The sequence below is a fragment of the Mustela erminea genome, chromosome 13, assembly GCF_009829155.1.
Source record: "Mustela erminea isolate mMusErm1 chromosome 13, mMusErm1.Pri, whole genome shotgun sequence".
Classification (NCBI taxonomy): domain Eukaryota; kingdom Metazoa; phylum Chordata; class Mammalia; order Carnivora; family Mustelidae; genus Mustela; species Mustela erminea.
The window spans coordinates 65,158,064-65,180,708 of record NC_045626.1 but is presented as its reverse complement, the minus strand read 5'-3'; the positions used below and the strand labels follow the sequence as shown (position 1 = coordinate 65,180,708).

The window sequence follows — 22,645 nt, the reverse complement described above, 5'->3', positions numbered from 1 at the left end:
GTTCCCTGCTGAGCAGAGAACCCGATGTGAGGCTTGATCCCAGGACCCTGGGATCATGACCTGAGCTGAAGGCAGAGGCTTTAACCCACTGAGCCACCCAGGTGCCCCAAGATTTTTTTGTAAAGACTTGTTTATTTTCAGGGCAAAAAAAAAAAGCATCTGCCTTAAAAAAAAAAATAAAAAGACTTGTTTATTTTCAAGAGCAAGCTCTCGTATGAACATGTATGCATGTGAGTGAGAGGAGAGGCAGAGGGAGAGAATCCTCAAGCAGACTTCCGGCTGAACGTGGATTCCCCACTCAGGGCTCCGTCCCATGACCCATGAGATGATTACCTTAGCCAAAAACCAAGAGCTGGATGCTTAACTGACTCAGCCACCCAGGTACTCCAAAAATAAAATGTTAAGAAAAAAATGATAAAGGGAAAAGATACTTTGTCTATTATAAAAAGGCCCCATATTACACTTCTTTTCAAAAGAACTTAGGTTATACAAAGAAAAATAAAAAAGACCCTGGTTAAGGGTGCCTGGGTGGCTCAGTCAGTTAAATGTCTGCCTTCTGCTCAGGTTATGATCCCAGGGTTCTGGGATCAGGTTCCACATGAGGCTATCTGCTCAGTGGGGAACCTGCTTCCTCCTTCTGTCTCTGCCACTCCCCATGCTTGGGTGTGAGAGCACATACTCTTTCTCTAATAAATAAATAAAATCCTGAAAAAAGAAAAAAAACACACAACCCTGGTTAAGCTTAGGAAAGAGTCATGCAGAAAACCTAGGAGCACTGTTCAGATTTGTGAAGAAATACTGGTTAAAAATTAAAATTGTCCATTTCTTCCTCTCTCCCTCCTTATATTCTTGGGAAAAAACCCAGGTCAGCCATTTTCCAGTTGCACCTCTTCTATTGAGAATTCCCAAGGTAGTCTGTTGGGGCTGCTTTTTTTTCCAGAAGAGTCACCATTGGACACTTTCCTCCTGAGAGAAGCACCTTTTCTCCTACTTGGGAGACAGCCAGTGTCCTGAGTCCCTCTCCCTTTTTCCCTGGAAATTTCTCCTTGTTCTGGTTTGGTTTTATCCTACCAGGCTCAAGGATTCTTGAGCAGGACCTATTGGATTTCTTCTTGCACACTTTTCTTTTTTAAACTTTAGTGGATGTGAGCCAGTCTTAAATCTTCTCTCTCATGTTCCTCTCTGGCACTCCTCATTTTCTGCAGACTCCATTGAATCCTTACGGTCTGCTGTGTCTCCCCCGTTACCAATTACCTGCTGACCTTTTCAGCCTATCTCCCTCCTTTTCAGTCTTCATGCCAACTTCATTGCAGTCTTATTCATCCTTGCCTGGTGCCCCCACGCAAGGCCTCCAGCTTTTCATTTTTTTAAATCTTTTTTTTTTATCTCCTCCTTGCCTTAGGCCTTGGCCCCCACTCCTTTTTTCATCATTTTTTTTTTTTAAAGATTTTATTTATTTATTTGACAGAGAGCGATCACAAGTAGGCAGACAGGCAGGCAGAGAGAGAGGGGGGAGCAGGCTCCCCTCAGAGCAGAGAACCCAATGTGGAGCTTGATTCCAGGACCCTGAGACCATGACCTGAGCCAAAGGCAGAGGCTTAACTTACTGAACCACCGAGGTGCCCCGCTTTTTTATCATTCTTTATTATTCATGTATTCGTTTGAATACAAGAATACCTGAGTGTCTGTATTCATTTGACTGCATGACTGATGTATTCATGTATTGGATCGTATATTTGTTTGCAAACATGTATGTTTTTAAAAAAATAACAGGATTATTGAGATATAATTCATATACCATAAAGTTCACTCTTTTTGAAGTGTACACTTCAGTGTTTTTAAGTATATCCATAGAGTTTTGCGTTGATCACCACTGTCTAATTCCAGAACATTTTCATCACCTCGGAAAGAACCTTTGTTCTGATTAATAGTCATTCCCCATTCTCTACTCCTTCCAGCCCCTGGAAATCCCTAATCTACTTCTGTCTCTGTAGATTGCCTGTTCTGGGCATTCATAGAAATGGAATCATACAGTTTGTGCCCATTTGTCTGGCTTCTTTCGTTTAGCATGATCTTTTTTTTCTTTTTTTTAAAGATTTTATTTATTTATTTGACAGAGATCACAAGTAGGCAGAGAGGCAGGCAGAGAGAGAGAGGAGGAAGCAGGCTCCCTGCCGAGCAGAGAGCCCGATGCGGGACTCGATCCCAGGACCCTGAAATCATGACCCGAGCCAAAGGCAGCGGCTTAACCCACTGAGCCACCCAGGCACCCTAGCATGATCTTTTTAAGCATTGTCCATGTTGTAGCATTTATTAGTACTTCATTCCTTTTATGGCCAAATAATAGTTCATACTTTGTTGATGGACATTTGGATTTTTTCCACTTTTGGTGATTATAAATAATGCTGCCCTGGACATTCATGTGTAGGTTTCTTTGTGGTTAAATATTTTCAGTTCTTTTGGGTGTGTACCTCAGAGTGGAGTCACTGGGTCATGTGATAGCTGTGCTAAACTTTGAGGAACCAACAAACTTCCAAAGCTGCATCATTTTACATTCCCACTAGCAGTGTATGAGGGGTTCAGATTCTCCACCTACTCATCAGTGTAAGGTTTTGCGAGTATACTTAAAAAAAAAAATTTTTTTTTTAAACTTCTTGTTTTCTTCACTTAGTATTTCTGGAAATTCCATTAAATCAGCTGGCATCACTCTGACTCATTGTGTTTAATAGCTTCATAGTAGTATTCCATAGTAAAAATACACCATTTAGTCATTCAGTTTGGCAGAGTTATTTATTTATTTAGCTTTATTTAGTTTTCTTAAGGAAACTCTGTGCCCACTGTGGGGCTCAAACTCACAACCCCAGGATCAAGAATCATAAGCTCTACTGATGGAGCCAGCCAGGTGCTCCATCAGTTCAGCGGATATTTATTATGTGACTTTTTTTTTTTTTAACGATTTTGTTTATTTCTGTGACAGAGATCACAAGAAGACAGAGAGACAGGCGGGGCAGGGTGTTGGGGGTGGGGAAGCAGGCTCCCTGCTGAGCAGAGAGCCTGATGCGGCTCTATTCCAGGACCTTGGGATCACGACCTGAACGGAAGGCAGAGGCTTAACCCACTGAGCCACCCAGACACCCTATATTATGTGACAAGATCTTAAGTGCCGGGCACTTCCAGGCTCTGGGACAACAGCATTGAACAAAACAGACAAAATCCTTTGCACTCTTTAGATTTACTTTCTGGTAGGGGAGTGGTGAGAAGTTAGGAAATAAGTAATGCAGATTGGGTTTTACCAGTGCAGTTTGAGTCTGTGGCAGTTTTCTGAATAGTGTAGATAAAGTACTAAAGGCTAGAGATTACCCTAAATGTTACAAGCTACTGTAAGTCTGTATTCATATTAATCATTTGCAGGTAAAAGTAGAAACATTTTCATAAAGGAAAAAATAGAAAACAACCAACTGGTAAATGTGGTTATGGAATTTTTGGGCGGATAAACTGATGAGCCTTAAAAGGTCTTGGTAACAAAGTTTGCTTTTTTTTTGAAGTTGATTCCACACCTAGCATGGAGCCCAACGCAGGGCTTGAACTCAAGAGCCTGAAATGAAAACCTGAGCTGAGGGGCGCCTGGGTGGCTCAGTGGGTTAAGCCTCTGCCTTCGGCTCAGGTCATGATCTCAGGGTCCTGGGATTTAGCCCCGCATCGGGCTCTCTGCTCAGCGGGGAGCCTGCTTCCCTCTCTCTCTCTCTCTCTCTCTCTGCCTTCCTCTCTGCCTACTTGTGATCTCTGTCTGTCAAATAAATAAATAAAATCTTTTTTTTTTTTTTTTTTTTTTAAAGATTTTATTTATTTATTTGACAGAGAGAAATCACAAGTAGGCAGAGAGGCAGGCAGAGAGAGAGGAAGGTAAGCAGGCCCCCTGCTGAGCAGAGAGCCCGATGCGGGACTCGATCCCAGGACCCTGGAATCATGACCTGAGCCGAAGGCAGCGGCTTAACCCACTGAGCCACCCAGGCGTCCCATAAATAAATAAAATCTTAAAAAAAAAAAAAAAAAAAAAAAAAAAGAAAACCTGAGCTGAGATAAAGAGTCAGAAGTCCAACCTACTGAGCCACCTAGGCACCCCAAAGTTTGCATATTTATAAATTGTATCCAAGCCCTCTTGCTCTAATGATCAGTAATAGACACCTTTCACCAAAGCCAGGTAGAGTATATATGTGTTACAAGTTTTTGATAGATGTAGCTAAGAGTACTTTTGGGTGACATGGCAAAACTTGCAGGCCATACAAAAGTCTTATTTTTCTTTCTGAACTTTTATGTATTTATTATATTGCCCTGTGAATTATTGAGGTTGTCACTATAGTAAGGCCTACTGTAAATTATTCATGCTGATGGTTAGGGAAAATAATCTGGATCTTCTAGAGTGGTTAAGCCTAGAGGGAAAAATGATGTCCATCCGTACAAGGACAGATTTATATTGATATGCAGCCTAGTTGGATCTACACTAACCCCTCTTGGGTGGTTCTAGAAGTACTGTAGTTAAAATAAACATTTCTGTTCTGAGTATTTTTATATTGGACTTGGTAATGAAGTTAGAAATGCACCCTTTAGACACATACTCAACCTTCCCGTTCAGTTCAAAGGCTTGCTTGGCTGGACCTAGCTCCATCATAGCGGAATGCAAGTCATTTATTAGTAACCAGAATTTCATTGTAATGAATAAAATATTTTGCAAAAAAAGTTTTTTGGCATTCAGTTACTAATGCTCTTTTGTTTTGTTTTTAAAGATTTTTAATTTATTTTACAGAGAGAGAGACAGAGACAGAGATCACAAGTAGGCAGAGAGGCAGGCAGAAAGAGGTGGGGGAGCAGGCTCCCCGCTGCAGAGAGCCCCAGTCCCAGGACCCTGAGATCATGACCTGATCTGAAGGCAGAGGCTTAACCCACTGAGTCACCCAGGTGCCCTACATTCTTTGTTTTTAAAAAAGTGCAACCTGTAAGTTTATGTTAAAGTTATATTTCTGAAGGCCTAGTGTAGAATATAAATGTCAGTCAGGAAGCTGTCTAGCTGTATTGGGATTCTCTCTTTTTTTTTTTTTTTTAAAGATTTATTTGACAGAGAGACACAGTGAGAGAGGGAACACAAGCAGGGGGAGTGGGAGAGGGAGAAGTAGCCTTCTCACCGAACAAGGAGCCCAATGTGGAGCTCCATCCGAGGACCCTGGGATCATGACCCGAGCTGAAGGCAGAGCAGACGCTTAACGACTGAGCCACCCAGGTGAAGTACTGCAGGTGCCCCTGTACTGGGATTCTTAATCACTTCCTCTCCTTTTTGCTGTGACTCCCTCGGCCATCATACACGTTGGGTTGGGTTCCAAAATTTTATTTATAAAACAAATACAAGAGTTTTATGAAGTCTATATTAATAGTACTGTGGAATCTAATGAGCATCTATATCCGCAGAGCTGAAAAAGCATATATTTCATGTGTACCTTTCATTAAATGTGGTCCTCTCACAACACATCTTGAGATATTTTTTTAAATAAGATTTTATTTATTTATTTGACAGAGAGACACGAGAGAGGGAATACTCCGCAGGGAGAGTGTGGGAGGGAGAAGCAGGCTTCCCACTGATCTGGGACCCTGACGTGGAGCTTACTCCCAGGACTCTGGGATTACAACCTGAGCCAAAGGTGGGATGTCCAATGACTGAGCCACCCAAGCGCCCCACATCTTGAGGTAGTTAGCACAACTATTATTTTCTTTAATTTTATAAATGAGGAAATGAGGTTAAGAATACAGAGTTAACCAGTGGCCAAGATTGGATTTGAGCCACGGTTTCTGACTAAAAGTTTTATGTTCTTTTTACTATGATATGCTGCCTTTCAACTAGAATGCATTTGTTATAAGGCTGAAGGAACTACCGTGCTATTTAGCCTGGAGAATGGAAGACTTAGGTGGGCATTGTTTCTCTTGTAATTGAAGTAGTTGAAGGAATTTATTTTGTGTTGGTTTGGCAGATATTCTGGTAAATGGCAGTTCCAATTGCACTGATACTTAGCTGCATAAACTGCCCAAGAATTGAAGGAGCTGCCCCTTTCGAGTTACTACCTGGTAACAAAGGCTGCAGGATGTCAAGGGATGATGCCTGACCTGTTTTACCGAAGTCTTCTCTGCACTTGCTCCCATTCTTTGCATCCTCCCTCTGCATCCTTTATTGCCTGAGCACTTAGCTGTGCCTCCTCTCTTCTCTTTCTTGCATCTCTTTTCTTAACCACTCAGAGGCAAATTTTAAGTGTGAGATGGTCTTGTGTTTGATTGGTTCATTTTATCACATTTGGAGTATATCCTTGTGATAAGATTTAATGATAATTCTGTTCTTTTTGCTTCATTTTATCACATTTGGAATGTATCCTCTTTTATTTTTTAAGATTTTATTTATTTATTTGACAGAGATCACAAGTAGCAGAGAGGCAGGCAGAGAGAGAGGAAGGGAAGCAGGCTCCCTGCTGAGCAGAGAGCCCGATGTGGGGCTTGATCCCAGGACCCTGGGATCATGACCTGAGCCAGAGGCAGAGGCTTTAACCCACTGAGCCACCCAGGCGCCCAATTTTATTTTATTTCTTTTAAAGATTCTGTTTTGGGGTGGCTCCGTTGGTTAAGTGTCCCACTTGTGATTTTGGCTGAAGTCACACTCTCAGGGTCATGAAATCATGCCCTCCATCAGTCTCTGTGTTCAGCTCCCTGTCCTTTCCCTGTCCCTCTTTTCCCAACTCGGGTATGCACACACACACTCTCTCAAAAAAAAATTCTATTTTTAAGTAATCTTTACACCCAGCATGGATCTTGAAGCCACAACCCTAAGACCAAGGATCACATGCTCTACTGACAAAGCCAGGTAGGCACCCCTCCTTCCGTATGATTTTCAATAAAATGACAGTAAAGTATGAATTTGGAATTTGGAATTTATTTTCTGATCCTATTCTTAGAGGAATTTTTTTTTTTTTAACTGGAAATGAAAATTGAAGACGGTATACTAGGCTGTTAGGCTAAGGAGAGGTTTATTATGTATGAGATTCTCTAATGAAAGGCTAATTCAGTATTTACTTTCTCACTGAAGGTTAGTATTGTTGGAGATAAGTGCCCAAGGTTCTTACCTTATTTTGTTCCCAGTTGCATGTGATTGTGCAAAATTTTGCATAGAAAAAGCTTCATAGGTGCTGCGTTTGCCTGGCCAAAGGAGTTACCAAAGGAGTTATTGCAATTGCGCAGAGACATGGCAAGCAGTGGTGGGTTCTGTGTTGACATGAGTGACTTCTGAGAAAGGATTATTAGGATTCTCAGTCACTGCACACCTCTGAAGGTGGTTTCAGAGATTAGTGAGGTCAAGAAGAAAAAGACCTGTCACCTCTCAGAAAGCTGATGAATTTTTGCATAGCAGTTAGTTTTGTCTTTTGTCAATGAAATTAAAAAACTTTTTTGTCAAAAGCCCAGACTAGGTAATTTGTTCAGTGATTAAGTCTCTGGGCCATGCTGCAAGTGAGACAGTCAGCTAAGAGAATTCTTCCTGCAGATGTACCATACAATGCTTTTTAAAATTAAACTGAAGTTATCCCACTGGTATCTGGAGCCTTTAGAGATGAACCATTGTGAATATCTGATAGGCAGCTAAGTGAGGTTAGTGTAGGAACTTCCCATTTCAGCTGATGTCTGATGATAAATCAGCCCTCCCAGCCCCCACTGGAAGGCTTTTAAAGAGTGAGAAGGAGGACCCAGCTACTTTGAAGGCAGTTCATTTGGTGTAGGGGCATCTCTGATTATTAGTTGTTCCAGAATCTGCCTCTTGATAACTTTTAGTGACTAGTGCTACTGCTTTCTGGATCTTTTCAAATTTTAAAATAGCCATTATTTTCTAAGCAGTCTAATGAGTTGAAAGTTTCTCTTCTTTGACTTGTTTCCAGAGCCTTATATTAGCATTTTAATACTCCGATTTTCTAAGTCGGAGGTAAGATGCTGTGACTTTTGTATGGGGAATCTATTCTTCTTTTTTTTTAAAGATTTTATTTTATTTTATTTTTTAAAGATTTTATTTATTTATTTATTTATTTGAGAGAGAGAGAGAGAGAGAGAGAAAGAGAAGGGCAGTGAGAGAGAGCATGAGAGGAGGTCAGAGGGAGAAGCAAACTCCCCACCGAGCTGGGAGCCCGATGAGGGACTTGATCCCAGGACTCCCGCATCATAACCTGAGCCGAAGGCAGTTGCTTAACCACCGGAGCCACCCAGGTGTCCCTTTTTTTAAGATTTTATTTGTTTACTTGACAGAGATTACAAGTAGGCAGAGAGGCAGGCAGAGAGAGAGAGAGAGGAGGAAGCAGGATCCTTGCTGAGCAGAGAGTCCGATGTGGGGCTCCATCCCAGGACCCTAAGATTATGACCTGAGCTGAAGGCAGAGACTTTAACCCACTGAGCCACCCAGGTGTCCCGGGAATCTATTATTCTTAATATCTGCTACTAGTAACCTTTTACTGAAATTCACAGTTTGCTAACATTTGTAGTAGTGTTGCGAAATTTTACTTTTTATTTATTTTATTATTATTTTTTAAGATTTTATTTATTTGTCAGAGAGAGCATAGGCAGAGGGAGAGGCAGGCTCCCCACCAAGCAAGGAGCCTGATGTGGAATTTGATCTCAGGACCCTGGGATCATGACCCAAGCCGAAGGCAGACGCCTAACCGACTGAGCCACCCAGGCTTCCCATGCGAAATTTTACTTTTTAAAAAAATTGGAATGAAGAAGTAGAAAGAAACATATTTTACATGTTCTATTTTCTTTTTTAAGATTATATATATTTGAGAGAGAGCACGCGCGCATGAGATTGGGGGGGCCACGGAAGGAGAGGGAGAAGCAGATTCCCTGCTGACCCTAGGATCATGACCTGAGCCAAAGGCAGACACTCAACTGAGCCACTCAGTAGCCCCTCTGTTTTCCTTAATATCTGAATGGACATTCTGACGGGTGATTGAGCTCCATTGCTTGAACTTGAAATACATTACTCATGCCGTGAAGAGGAACAGTGTAGTCCTGAATCGGCAACAGCAAAATCAGTGTAATTGAGTTACATGGTTTATCTCAGCATTCAAGAGTGTGGACCATGACATTTTGAACTCAGAAGGAAGTGCTTTCCCATGTTTTTTTCTTTTTCCTTCTTACATCCTTATCCTACCACTAATGAGTGAGCAGAAGGTCTCCATGTCTACAGTTACAGGGTATCTTATAATAGGAGTAAACTGTGTAACAGGTGGTTAACTGGCATGTCTAGAAAGAGTTTACTAGGATTTACTTACGACACACATGTCCTTTTCAGCACTGATTCAGGCTGTTCACTTCATAGCGTTGATTCTTGTCTTTTTGGGGGGTTTGGTTCCATCCTCTGTATAGTTATGGGCTGTCGCAGAGCTGGCAGAGCTGGAGAGGAGGGAATGCTATAAGCCATACCTGCTGTTCTTTCCAAGGCACATCCCACCATAATTAAATGTCTCTGAACATCGAGCAATCTGGAGGCCCTCAGTACTCTCACTGTACAGGCCACCCCTTGAGAAAAAGAAAGACAATTCAGGGAGTTACCCAGTTGTGGACTGGTGTGGGCTTTGGAGTCAGACCTTGGACTTGATAATCATATCCATCTCCTTAGATGAAGGAGGATTGAATGAAATGAAGTGTGTGAAATTTCTAGTGTAGTGCTTGGCTACACTGGTTGGCCCACAGGTTTTATTTTTCCTTCTTTCCCTCTTGCTAGTAAGGTTTCAGAGGAATGGGAGAGTGGTAGAGTTTGATCATCAGGTCATCAGTTTCTGCCATGCAGCAGGGGGACTGCAGAAGGAGGTACAGGTAAGCAATGAGGCCTTATGCCTCCTTCTCACATTTCATTCTGGGAGATCAGAGAAATCCCTTCTTTGAGCTATCTGTCCTTTAGCAGGAAATGTGGACGGAAACCCAGAGGAGTAATAGGCCTGTGGCAGAGACATTCCCTTCCTGTCAGCCAATTCTGTTGAGTTGGCTTTTTCAGCTCAACAGAATGTCTGTGCAGATATGGCCCTGTGTATGGTAGGGTACAAAAAAATGGAGATCTTCTCTTCCTCCCAGGCTTAAACCAATCCCTGTACACCAAGGTTTCTGAGTCTTGGCACTATTGATGTTTTGGGTCATACAGTTCTTTTTCACTGTAGGATGTTTTGACTATCCCTGACCTCTACCACTCGATGTTAGTAGCACCTCTACCCCCATCGTCATAAACAGAAATGTCTGCGAACAGTGCCAGTGGTCTCCAAGTGGGCAGAGCTGCCCACTATTGAGACCATGACCTTATACTCCATAGACATAAGGAAAAAGGACTTCTCGGTATTTTAAAATTAATTTTCATTTTATCGAACCAGTGAAATGCTTGTTGAAAAAGATTTCACTTTTATTAAATCAAATTCAAATTCAAATCTTTTTTTTAAAAGGGGGCACGGGGAGGGGGGAGAGGGAGATGGGGGGAGAGAGAGACTTTTTTTTTTTTAAGATTTTATTTATTTATTTGACAGAGAGAGAGAGATCACAAGTAGGCAGAGAGAGATGAGGAGAAGCAGGCTCCCTGCTGAGCAGAGAGCCCGATGCGGGACTCGATCCCAGGCCGCTGGGATCATGACCTGAGCCGAAGGCAGAGGCTTAACTCACTGAGCCACCCAGGCGCCCCGAGAGAGAGACTCTTAAGTAGTCTCCACACCCATCATGGAGCTGGATGCAGGGCTCATTTCTACAACCCTGAGAGCATGACTGGAGCGGAAATCAAGAGTCACCTGCTTGACCGACTGAGCCACCCAGGTGCCCCATTTGATCTATTTTAACTTGTTTAGTTTAGAAGGACTTCCTTTATGTTGTTGACAAAATAATTCTCTAATCTAAATTTTTGGCATTTTGGTTGAACAATTGGGAACTTTTTTACTATTTTTATTTTAATGAGTTTTTCAGTGTAATTTATTTACAACAAAATGCTTCCATTTTAAATGTACAGTGTAATGGGGTTTGAAAATGTATATGGCCATATAAGCAGCACCTCTGTCCAATTACAGAATATTTCCATAACCCCCCAAAGTTCTCTTACGTCTTGTTCAACTAATTTCCCCTTCTTCCCTAAGCAACCACTGATCTGCTCTCGGTCACTATAGAAAAGTTTGCATTTTGGGCGCCTGGGTGGCTCAGTGGGTTAAGCCGCTGCCTTCGGCTCAGGTCATGATCTCAGGTTCCTGGGATCGAGTCCCGCATCGGGCTCTCTGCTCAGCAGGGAGCCTGCTTCTCTCTCTCTCTGCCTGCCTCTCCATCTACTTGTGATTTCTCTCTGTCAAATAAATAAATAAATAAATAAAATCTTTAAAAAAAAAAAAAGAAAAAAAAGAAAAGTTTGCATTTTGTAGAACTTCGTGTAAATAGAATGTATCAGGCTTCTTTCTTTTTTTCCTTTTTAAGCTTTATTTATTACTTGAGAGAGAGCAAGGGAGAGGGGCAGAGGGAGAGGAAGAGAGAAAGAATCTTCAGCAGACTCCTTGAGTGGGGAGCCCAGTGTGGCTTCAGTCTCATGATCCTAAAGTCACAACCTGAGCTGAAATCAAGAGTCAGGTGCTTAAAGGGCTGAGCCACCCAGGTGCCCCTCAGGCTTCTTTCATTTATCATAATGCTTTTGAGACTCATCTGTGCTGTTCCATGTTATCAGTGGATTTTCCCTTTTCTTGCTGGGTTTTATTTCATTATATAGCTATACCATAGTTTGTCCATTTCCTTGTTGATGGGCGTTTGGGTTGTTTCTGGTTTGGGGGTATTGTATGTATTTTTAAAAAGCTGCTATGAGGAGCGCCTGGGTGGCTCAGTGGGTTAAGCCTCTGCCTTTGGCTCAGGTCATGATCTCAGGTTCCTGAGAATCGAGCCCCACATCAGGCTCTCTGCTTGGCAGGGAGCCTGCTTCTTCCTCTCTCTCTCTCTCTGCTGCCTCTCTGCCTACTTGTGATCTCTGTCTGTCAAATAAATAAATAAAAATCTTAAAAAAAAAAAAAGCTGCTATGAACATCTATGTATGTCTTTGTGTGCATATATGTTTTAATTTCTTTTGGATAAATACCTGGGGCTGAATTACTGGATAATAACGGTATGTGTTTAAATTTATGAGAAGCTGCCAGAATGTTTTCCAAAGTAGCAGTACTGTTTTATACTTCTAGCAGCAGTGTGTGAGAGTTCCAGGTGTTCATGTCCTCACTGACACTTAGTCTCTTTCATTTCTTTTTCTAGTGAATTTTGTTTTATTTTAAATTTTATTTATTTTTAAGCTCTACACCCAGTGTGGGGCTTGAACTCAGAACCCTGAATCAAGAGTTGCATGTTCTGGGGCACTTGCGTGGTTCAGTGAGTTAAAGCCTCTGCGTTTGGCTCAGGTCATGATCTCAGGGTCCTGGGATTGAGCCCCGCACCGGGCTCTGCTTAGCAGGGAGCCTGCTTCCTCCTCTTTCTCTGCCTGCCTCTCTGCCTACTTGTGGTCTCTGTCAAATAAATAATAAAATCTTTAAAAAAAAAAGTTGCATGTTATGACTGAGCCAGCCAGGTGGCCCTTTAAGCTTACTTTTTAAAAAGGTTTTATTTAGGGGCGCCTGCGTGGCTCAGTGGGTTGGGCCTCTGCCTTCTGCTTGGGTCATGGTCTCGGAGTCCCGGGATCGAGCCCCGCGTCGGGCTCTCTGCTCAGTGGGGAGCCTGCTTTGCCCCCTCTCTCTCTCTGTCTGCCTCTCTGCCTACTTGTGATCTCTGTGTGTCAAATAGATAAGTAAAATCTTTAAAAAAAAAAAAAAAAAAGGTTTTATTTAGGGGCACTTGGGTGGCTCAGCGGGTTAAGCCTCTGGCTTCGGCTGAGGTCATGATTCAGGGTCTTGGGATGGAGCCCCACATTGGGCTCTCTGCTCGGCAGGGAGCCTGCTACCCACCCCCCCACCCCACCCCCGCCTGTCTCTCTGCCTACTTGTGATCTCTGTCTGTGTCAAACAAATAAATAAAATCTTAAAGAAGAAAAAAAAGGTTTTATTTATTTGAGAATTAAAGAGAGCATGAGTGTGGGGCAGGATACAGAGGGAGAGAGGGACAAGCAGACTCCACATGAGCAGGGAGCCTAACACCGGTGCTTGATCCCAGGCCCCTGGAATCAGGACCTGAGCCAGAGGCAGACACTTAACCAACTGAGCCACCCAGGTGTCCCCCCACCTTTTAAGCTTATTTTTAGGTGTGCCTGGGTGGCTCAGTTGTTGGGCATCTGCCTTTGGCTCAGGTCCTAATTCCGGTGTCCTGGGATTAAGCCCCCGTGTCGGGCTCCCTGTGTTTATTCCTCTCCAGCTCCTCCATGCTTGTGTTACCTCTCTTGCTATCTCTCTCATAAATAAATATCTTTTTAAAAAAATAAGCTTATTTGTAAAGGATTTTTTACACTGTTAGATTTGAATGGTGAAATGCCAAGAAAATATTTCATTTTGTATTTTGGGTCAGAGTTCGTTATAAATGTAAAAATAGATTAGTGTTTTTAATGGCCAACAGTTTATTTTATGAATATAGCATTGTACTGTTGGGTAACTGCCCGCCAAAACTCTGAGCATAAAGCCGTGGCTTGAAGGGATCCTGAATAAACTTTTTCTTTTTGAAAATATTCACAAACCTTGGCTGAGGAGGGAATGGCCAGAGGAGACTCAAAATTTCTTGCATTCTGGGAGTTTGAACTTCGGGAACCAATTTGTTTTGGACTAAATCTGGAAAAATAATTTGTGTACTATAGCCAAAATTCTTTTAGGCTGTTCTTTTCCAGCCTTGTCACTAGTCTGGAATGTTAAGTATTGTCAGTTTAACGGCCTTTCAGCAGCTTATATTAAAAAAGAGCTCCAGAAATGGATCTGAAGAGGTCTTGGTATAACATTAGGTTTTTGAAAAGAGAGAGAGAGAAGCAAACCAAGAGCAAAGGCTTGACTATAGAGAACAAACTGATGGTTACCAGAAGGAAGGTGGGGGGTGGGGAGATGGGTTCAATAGGTGATGGGGATTAAGGAGCGCACTTGTGATGAGCACTGGGTCGTGTATCGAAGTGTTGAATCACTGTGCTGTACACCTGAAACTAATATTACACTGTATGTTAACTAACTGGAATTCAAATAAAACTTAAACCTAAAAAAAAGAGGTGTTTCTCTGTTATTATTTAGAAAGCAGTAAGAAGACATGGTTCTAATTTTGAAAAATCCAGGAAGCCTCTAATTTCTAAAGATTTCCTTGTGTTCAATCTTGTAGAATAATAGAAATCATAAATTCATACTAGTGTACTTCTTTCTGGCCAAAACCAAATGGACATGGAGTTGTGCTTTTGAATTTTTTTGCTGATAATTAACTCCTTTTCTTAGCATCCTATCAGTAGCTATAGTTTAGTGGAAAGAGCACACATTTTGGCAACCTGTTTACCTCCCTAACCCCAGTTTCTTCCTCCTTTCCAGCCACTGATGATGAGAATCAGGTGTGCTGATGCAGCACTGGCCTTTCTTGCTGATGGTCTCCAGGCAGCTTGCTTTTAATTTAAACAACAACCCCACCACCAGCAAAGTGTCTCTACCTCCTCAGGACTGTCTCCCCTTAACAAAGCCAAAGTTTTGAAAAGGTCTTTATCCTTCATCTCCTGCTCAGTTTTTTATCACATTCCACTGCAGTCTGACTTGGCCCCTGACCTTCCTCTTGGGGTTGTGAGCCCCACTCGCTGTCAGCTTCTTAGTGCTAACTTCAGTATCCACTTGGGCATGGTTGGTCAGTATGGCTTTTCTCCTGTTGATACTCCCTTCACAGAACGTGACCGGATGGAGAGGAGGAAGCTGGGAGGGAAAGTGGGAAATCAGAGGGGTAGCTGTTTTTTCCCTTCATCTGTGACCATGGGCGTGCTTAAGAGGGGTACACCGCTAGGGTTAAGGAAAGGACACTGGGGCGAGGGCTGCAGGTGGAAGTGGAGAAGAGGTGGATCTGAATGCCCCCTTTCCCTCTCAGTAAGTCATAATGTGGATCACTGATTTCTGGAAACAATACCATAACAAGACAAACTACCATATTAAATGTGCACATTAGTTGATAATTACACCCTGATTTTAGGCATGAATTAAAATCAGTGTCAGGGCACCTGGCTGGCTCAGTCAGAAGACCATATGACTCTTGATTGTGAGGTCGTGAATTTGAACCCCACGTTCGGTGTAGAGATTACATAAATAAATAAGCTTTAAAAAATCGGTATTAAAAATGAGAAGGTATTGTGTTACAATAAAAATAAGCGTTTGAAAATTGTCACTAAGCATAATAATTGAAGGCTAGCTGTTAGTTAGTAATCAGTGAAGTATTTTGAGTGGTAATGGACTTTTTATATGTGGATCCAGACTAAGCAGAAAGTTGTATGTCCAAAACCATTTCACCTTGGCTTCTCTCCTTCCTCTCCCTGTTTCATGCATCTTGCATACACGCCCACTTGCACGTGTGCAGGGTTTTGACATGACAGGGCTCACACTTTTCCTCTGAGTAAGCCTTGACTTTTTCAATGGAGTCTCACTCCGAGTTTGTAAAATGTTTACATTTAAATGCATTTTTCTGATTGTGTGTCATAATTCACAAAAGAAGGGTTAGAAACATGTATGTGTTGAGGAATTCACTATTGGATCAGTCGACTGCATTAGGATTTATCTAATTAAAACATTTCTTACTTCATTTCTTCAGTGTTCTGTTTGGTTTTTGTAGTCCACATGCTTTATCAGATTGGTTTTTTGGTTTTGATTGGTTTAGTAACCTGTAGTTACTGACTCCGGTGTAGCTAGTTTCCTGATTTTCAGTTTTACCTTGACTATGTGATTCCTTCTCCTCCGTGTTTTAAGTCTGTTCTTACTTTACATTTTATTTTTTTATTTTATTTTATTTTATTTTATTTTTTTAAAGATTTTATTTATTTATTTGACAGAGAGAAATCACAAGTAGATGGAGAGGCAGGCAGAGAGAGAGAGAGGGAAGCAGGCTCCCTGCTTGCAGAGAGCCCGATGCGGGACTCGATCCCAGGACCCTGAGATCATGACCTGAGCCGAAGGCAGCGGCTTAATCCACTGAGCCACTCAGGCGCCCCTTACTTTGCATTTTAATATAATCCCTACATATTTCATATATGGAGTTTGTGAAATAAGAGAGAAATGTATCTATATCATTTGGGCTGAAACCCTTTTTGGATTTTTAGTGGCATGTTGATAGGCACAAAAAAGTCACACCTAATCAACAGTTTCCTTTTTAAAAGTAGTTTTGATTCCTGGTTCTGAATGGTATAAATTATGAAATGGAATTTTTGAATTTCTGAAAGATCCTGATCCATGCTCCTTGCCTTATAAACAAGGCCCACAGAGTTAGCATGACTTATCAAGGTCATGCAGACTTGTCAGGCTTGCAACCACAATCCAGGTCTCTTGATAATCACTCCAGTGAGCTCCTTACCATATATTTTCAGTATTTCCTGATATATAATTTTCAGTGGGAAAGAACCAGAAGCAAGTGTTGTTTGTTGACATCTGTGTGCAGTAGTATATAATTTAATCTAAGTAGTGAGTATAAACAGTCTTTAGTCATTCCTTATAAAGGGTTTCTCTTTCAAAGTGTCTTTTGAATTACTGCTTTTATTTTAATAAGGCCATTAGTCATACTTGGGGCATGCAGAGTGTTCTTTCTCTACGTTATGATAGCCCACATTTATCCCATCTTTACTGTGGGCTGTCACCCTGCTAAGCCGTTTAGGTTCATTACCTTAATCCTCTCAACATCCTTATCAGGGAGGTAGCATTAGCAGCCCACTTTACTTATGAGGAAACTGAGATTCCAGAGAGGTCGAGTAACTTGCCCAAGGTTACATATTTCTTTGTACGAGGTAGGGCAGTCTCCAGGATATTGGTTGTTTTAAAGGAGCACAGTAGATTTAAAAATATCAATTAAATAACAGTTAAATTTAAATCATTTTAAATAGCAATACATTTTGCATAACAGAAGGAAAAAGAGGTTCTAATGGAGGTGAATAGGAGGCATTCAGAGGAAAAAGTAGTGACCTAAAGTAGTGACCCTGTCAAGATCCTGGTGTGTGGGGCACCTGGGTGGCTCAGTGGGTTAAAGCCTCTGCCTTTGGCTCAGGTCATGATCTCAGGGTCTTGGGATCGAGTCCCCCGAGTCGGGCTCCCTCCTCTCTCTCTCTGCCTGCCTCTCTGCCTACTTGTGATCTGTCTGTCAAATAAATAAATAAAATCTTAAAAAAAAAAAAAAAAGATCCTGTTGTGACTTGATAGACCTGGGTGGTTCAGTTGCCTTCAGCTCAGGTCCTGATCCCAGGGTCTGGGGATGGAGCCTGCATTGGGCTCCCTGCTCAGTGGGGAGCCTGTTTCTCACTGCCTCTGTGACACCCCCTACTTGTGCTCTCTTGCGCCCTCGATCTCTCTCTGTTAAATAAATAAAATCTTTTTTTAAAAATCCTGGTGTGACTGTAGGAGGAAGAGATGGGGATGCCCCTGTAGTTGCTATCAGGTTCCTGTCCCACATGCTGCCAGGGCTGAAGGTGCTTCTTGATGAGGTTGGGGCCTTAGCTCTCTGACAGTTCCCAAGACACTGTGTTCTCTGTGCAGGGTAGCTCCTTCTTGATGCAGTATCCTGACAGGAAAGACAAATTTTCCAAGTCCTTTTGGGATTATTTTTGAAACTTGTTTGATGTGCTCCCTATAGGTGGGTAGTTGGTGAGGATGGAGTTTCTGAGTCAGTGAGATAAATTGCCATCCCTGATCTTGGCTTGTTGCACATTTTTTTTTCCGCTCCCAACCTTTGCGTGTTGGAAAGGTGAATTCCCCTGGAATGAGTGTATCAGGATTTTTGTTCTTTTTCATTGTCTATACAGGTTATTTTGTCCAGGACCTCTTCATTTAGGTTTTATCAGCTCCTCTTATAGGAGAGAAAACAGAGTTGCAAAGATAGAAAGTGATTAAGAGTCTGTCCACAGTCACACAGCTTGTATGGCAAAGCTGGAGCTTGAACCCAGCTCTCCTGATTTTAGTTCAGTACTCTGCTGCTGTTTGAGACCTGGAGGGAAACTTGTCTTTGCTCTGACCTATGTAACATTGTCATCAGTTCTGTGAATTTTGCTAAAGTAGAAGGTTTTTGGAGTCAAAAGCTACCTTTGAAATTCCTTAGAATCCAACCTCCTTGTGTTGTAGTTGAGGATCCTGAATGGACATGGGACTTAGGTTAAAGACAGTACTTGTTTGAGGGAAAACTCTGGGTTTTAAATCAAAGTCAGAATTTTAAGGTATCCTAAAGGCTTTGAGCTGAACGACCAAATGAAAATTTTAGCAGATATAGGTGTAAATTTTTTTCTGAATATAAATTACACAGCTATGAAAAGGAGAACAGTGAGGTGTTTACAGTTTGTTCAACATTTCCATGTGTGTTTGAAAATTTCTGTAGTAAAATGTTGGCAGGTGGTGGGGGAGAGAAAAAGCAGCTTAGGGGCCGTTTGCATGAAAAAGACATGTGAGGGGCGCATGGGTGGCTCCCGTTTTTGGGTGTCTGCCTTAGATTTGGGTCGTGATTCTGGAGTCCTGGGGTCGAGTCCCATGTCGGGCTCTCTGCTTGGCTGGAAGCCTGCTTCTCCCTCTCCCTCTCCCACTCCCCCTGCTTGTGTTCCTTCTCTCCCTGTCTCTCTGTCAAATAAATAAATAAAATCTTAAAAAAAAAAAAATAAGATGTGAAAACATGTGAGTATTAGGTAACCATGAACTCAGTGTGTGCTTCTGGTAGCTCGTAGAAAAGCAGCTTTTCTTTTGATTAAGTTAAGAGCTTCAGTGTCTACATCAAGAGAAGTAATAGTCACACTGAGCTCTGCTTGCCAGATCAGATCTGTGTAGCTTCGTTGCCCAGTTCCAAGGGCCCATGCATCATGTCGCCAATAGAGGCAGATGGTGTGGAATCTGGAGGCGTGGCTGGAGATTCATGGGGGTTGATGTGGAAGAAAGGCAGGCATAGAGTAGCACTGTGGTGGTGTTCAAATCCTGGGAGAGGGGCGGGATTAGAGTAGTACTTTTATTATTTTTTTTTTAAGATTTTATTTATTTGTGAGAGAGAGCACTGGGGAGAGGAGCAGAGGGAGAGGGATAAGCAGACTCTGCACTGAGCATGGAGCATTGACCATGGAGCCCAGCGCTGGGCTTGATCTCACAACCCTGAGACCATGACCTGAGCGGAAATCAAGAGTCTAATGCTTAACCAACTGAGTCATCCAGGCGCCCCAAGAGTGGTACTTTTGAATGGAGAGTTTAGAGTGAGGTCAGAGGAAGAGAGTTAGAGGGAAGGAGATTCCGATCAGGGTTTCTCATGCCTGAGCTCCGCCAGCATGTTATGCCGCTTCAGCTTATCCACACCAGCACCAGGTTCCTCTTTAGGATTTGTAAATCCTCATTAGGGCTGCATTGACTTTAGTCTGTCTGTAGTTTGCCATCCTGTTTTGGACAAAGGCCAGAGCTTGACTGGCCTGCTGGGCCCTTTCCCATTTCTGTATTCTAGTCAGACCCAAGTTCTTGGAGTCCTTCAAGTGAGCCCATGCTTTCTCATAACTCTCTGAGGTGTACCTCTCACCTGGTTCCTGAGAGACAGAACCGAGGACTAGCTCTTTCTACTGCCATTGTGCCTTGTATATTTGTTTACCTTGTTTTATCAGCAGAATTTATGAAGGATGGCATCCTCTTCACTGTTTGTTTATGTATCTTGATTCTCCCACTAAACTGTGAGCTCCTTGAAAGTAGGTATTTTTGTCTTAATTATCTTTATGTGTCCATGTATTTATTTATGCCTTGTCTGACTAGTTCCTAGAGAACTGGCATTTTCCATGGCACAAAGTAGTGAGTGAATGTTGAGTAAATAATGACTTGCTTCAGAACTTTTTAGTAGTCAGTTTCCTTCAACAGTAGATGTTTGTAACTAGAAGATTTTTTTGTTAGTGATGTTGCATGCAGGATTTCCTATAAAATGGCCTCCAAAATGTTTACCATTTTTAAGAGTCTGTGGTTTGATTTTTTTTTTTTTTCAAGTAATCTCTACACCCAACATGGGGCTTGAACTCACGACCCTGAGACCAAGAGTTGAATGCTCTATCAGCTGAGCCAGCCAGGCGCCCGTGGCTTGACTTTTAAGTAGTTTTTTCTCTACCGTATCTGTCAGGTAAGAGATGGCCCTTTATTTGTTTTCTTCAGTAGGTTTTAATTATGTGATCTCCTTGTAGATGTATAGGAAACTCAAGCTTCCTGTGTGGCTGTGGATGTGTAATTAGCTTTGGGCAGGGCTCCTGGAACTTTAAATCCTGTCCTGGGGAGTCCAAGTACAAGGACATCCTGGTGAGAGTTCTGGCCACCCAGACTGCAGCCTTCTTAATGCAGGGTTATTTCTGTAAAAGGAGGGCAGCTGTGCTTCTGCCTGCCATGCCTAACAAATAATTATTTTAAATGAAAAAGTAGCAGGTATCTATAAATTAATGTGATTATAGCTGCGAATTTTATTTTTACAGCTGTAACTTAATACATACTGATTTAGAACTGGTGATAAATTTTGTGCTCTAAAAAAGATAGATTTTATATTAAATAACATGACAGGGGCGCCTGGGTGGCTCAGTGGGTTGAGCCTCTGCCTTCAGCTCGGGTCATGATCTCCGGGTCCTGGGATCAAGCCCTGCATCGGGCTCTCTTCTCAGCAGGGAGCCTACTTCTCCCTCTCTCTCTGCCTGCCTCTCTGCCTACCTGTGATCTCTCTCTCTGTCAAATAAATAAATAAAATCTTAAAAAAAAAAAAAAGAATATCAGCACTGATCCAAAGGACAGATTGATAAATCTAGAAGTTGCGCAGTATAGTTTTAGTGTTGTTACATTTTGTTCATATCTTGTGAAATATTTGTTGAGATGAAAACTACACATGCCTGATGAAGTTCTTATGTGTGGTTGCACTGGGGACCATATGGAGCAGTGGTCAGGGTATGGAGTTTGGATTCATGCTGCTGTCACTAAAGAATGCTGAGTCAGGGAGAGTGAGTTACATTCTCTGAGCCTCTGTCAATGCCTGTATGGGCTCTTGTGAGGATTCATTGAACTTTTACCAGGTACTGCACAGCTGGGAAATGATGCCTTCCCCATGGGAGGAGCTCAAGGCCTTCAGTGCCTTTCCCTATTTTGGGCGCAGTGCATCAGTTTTGATGTTTTTAAGAAATATTACTTGAGAAATATATCTGACATACTTCATGGATTTATTGTAGTTTGAGATTATTCTTAGTATTTATGGAGGCAGGATCCATACTGTTATTGTGAGAACTACTTTTTATTCCTCCTAAACCTTGACTTCTCTGGACTAGAGGTAGATTTTTTTTTTTTTTAAGATTTTATTTATTTATTTGACAGACAGAGATCACAAGTAGGCAGAGAGACAGGCAGAGAGGAGGAAGCAGGCTCCCCGCAGAGCAGAGAGCTCGATGTGGGGCTCGATCCCAGGACCTGAGATCATGACCTGAGCCGAAGGCAGCAGCTTAACCCACTGAGCCACCCAGGCGCCCCCCCCCTTTTTTTTTTTTTTAATATTTCATTTATTTGACAGAGAGGAACCAAAAGAGAAGGAACACAAGCTGCGGGTGTGGGAGAGGGAGAAGCAGGGTTCCTGCCGAGCAGGGAGGCCCATGTGGGGGTCAATCCCAGGACCCTGGGATCATGACCCTGGGATCACCCAGGCGTCCCTGGACTAGAGGTAGTGATGGGTGCTGATGACAGCTCTGAGCAGGACTGGGGAAGAAATAGTAGTAACTTTCAACACATCCCCTTTTCAACTTTCTTTTTCTTTTTTAAATTTTATTTATTTATTTGTTAGAGCCCAAGCAGGGGAAGTGGCAGGCAGAGGGAGAACCAGGCTCCCCACAGAGCAGGGAATGGGATGCAGGACTCAATCTCAGGACCCCAGGATCGTGATCTGAGCTGAACATGAATGCCCAACTGACCCAGGCATCCTTTTTTTTTTTCCTTTCATTTTCAGGTACTTGAAGTGCTATGAACTGTGCTGGTCCTTTCCCTCCCCTCTGTAATCTCTCCCATGCCCAGGGGACTCTAGAGACTCTCTAGGCAGGGTTATCGATTCCTTCTTATTAACCAGGTAGGGGCCAAGATCTGGTGAATTAGTATCTGTTTATGAGGATCTTTGCCCTTTGATAGGGGTCATTTTAGAAAATCATGGAAGCTGGGGTTCCTGGGTGGCTCAGTCAGTTAAGTGTCTGCCTTTGGCATAGGTCATGAACCCAGGGTTCTGGGACGGAGCCCTGCATCTGTCTCCCTGCTCAGCGGGGAGCCTGCTGCTCTCCCTCCTTCTGCCTGCTGCTCCTCCTGCTTATGCCCTTGCGCTCGCTCTCTGTCAAATGAATAAATAAAATCTTTAAAAAAAAAACAAAAGAAATCATGAAAGCTTTTTTTGTTGTCTCAATGTTTGGTGGTTGCTGTTGAAATTTAGTACGTAGGGGCCATGGAATTCTAGATTAAATGAAGTG

At 42.4% G+C, this 22,645-nt stretch overlaps 1 protein-coding gene across 2 annotated transcripts in view; it reads left to right on the top strand.

The window, feature by feature from the left end:
* SPECC1L (sperm antigen with calponin homology and coiled-coil domains 1 like) overlaps positions 1-22,645 on the top strand; it is a 138,636-nt gene that overhangs the window by 5,280 nt on the left and 110,711 nt on the right. Inside the window, exon 2 of one of the 2 annotated variants that reach the window (XM_032309156.1) lies at positions 20,166-20,295. The exons of the other annotated variant lie outside the window; for it this stretch is intronic. The gene's annotated coding sequence lies outside the window, so the exon portion shown is untranslated. The remainder of the gene's footprint in view (positions 1-20,165; positions 20,296-22,645) is intronic. 2 annotated transcript variants of the gene reach the window in all.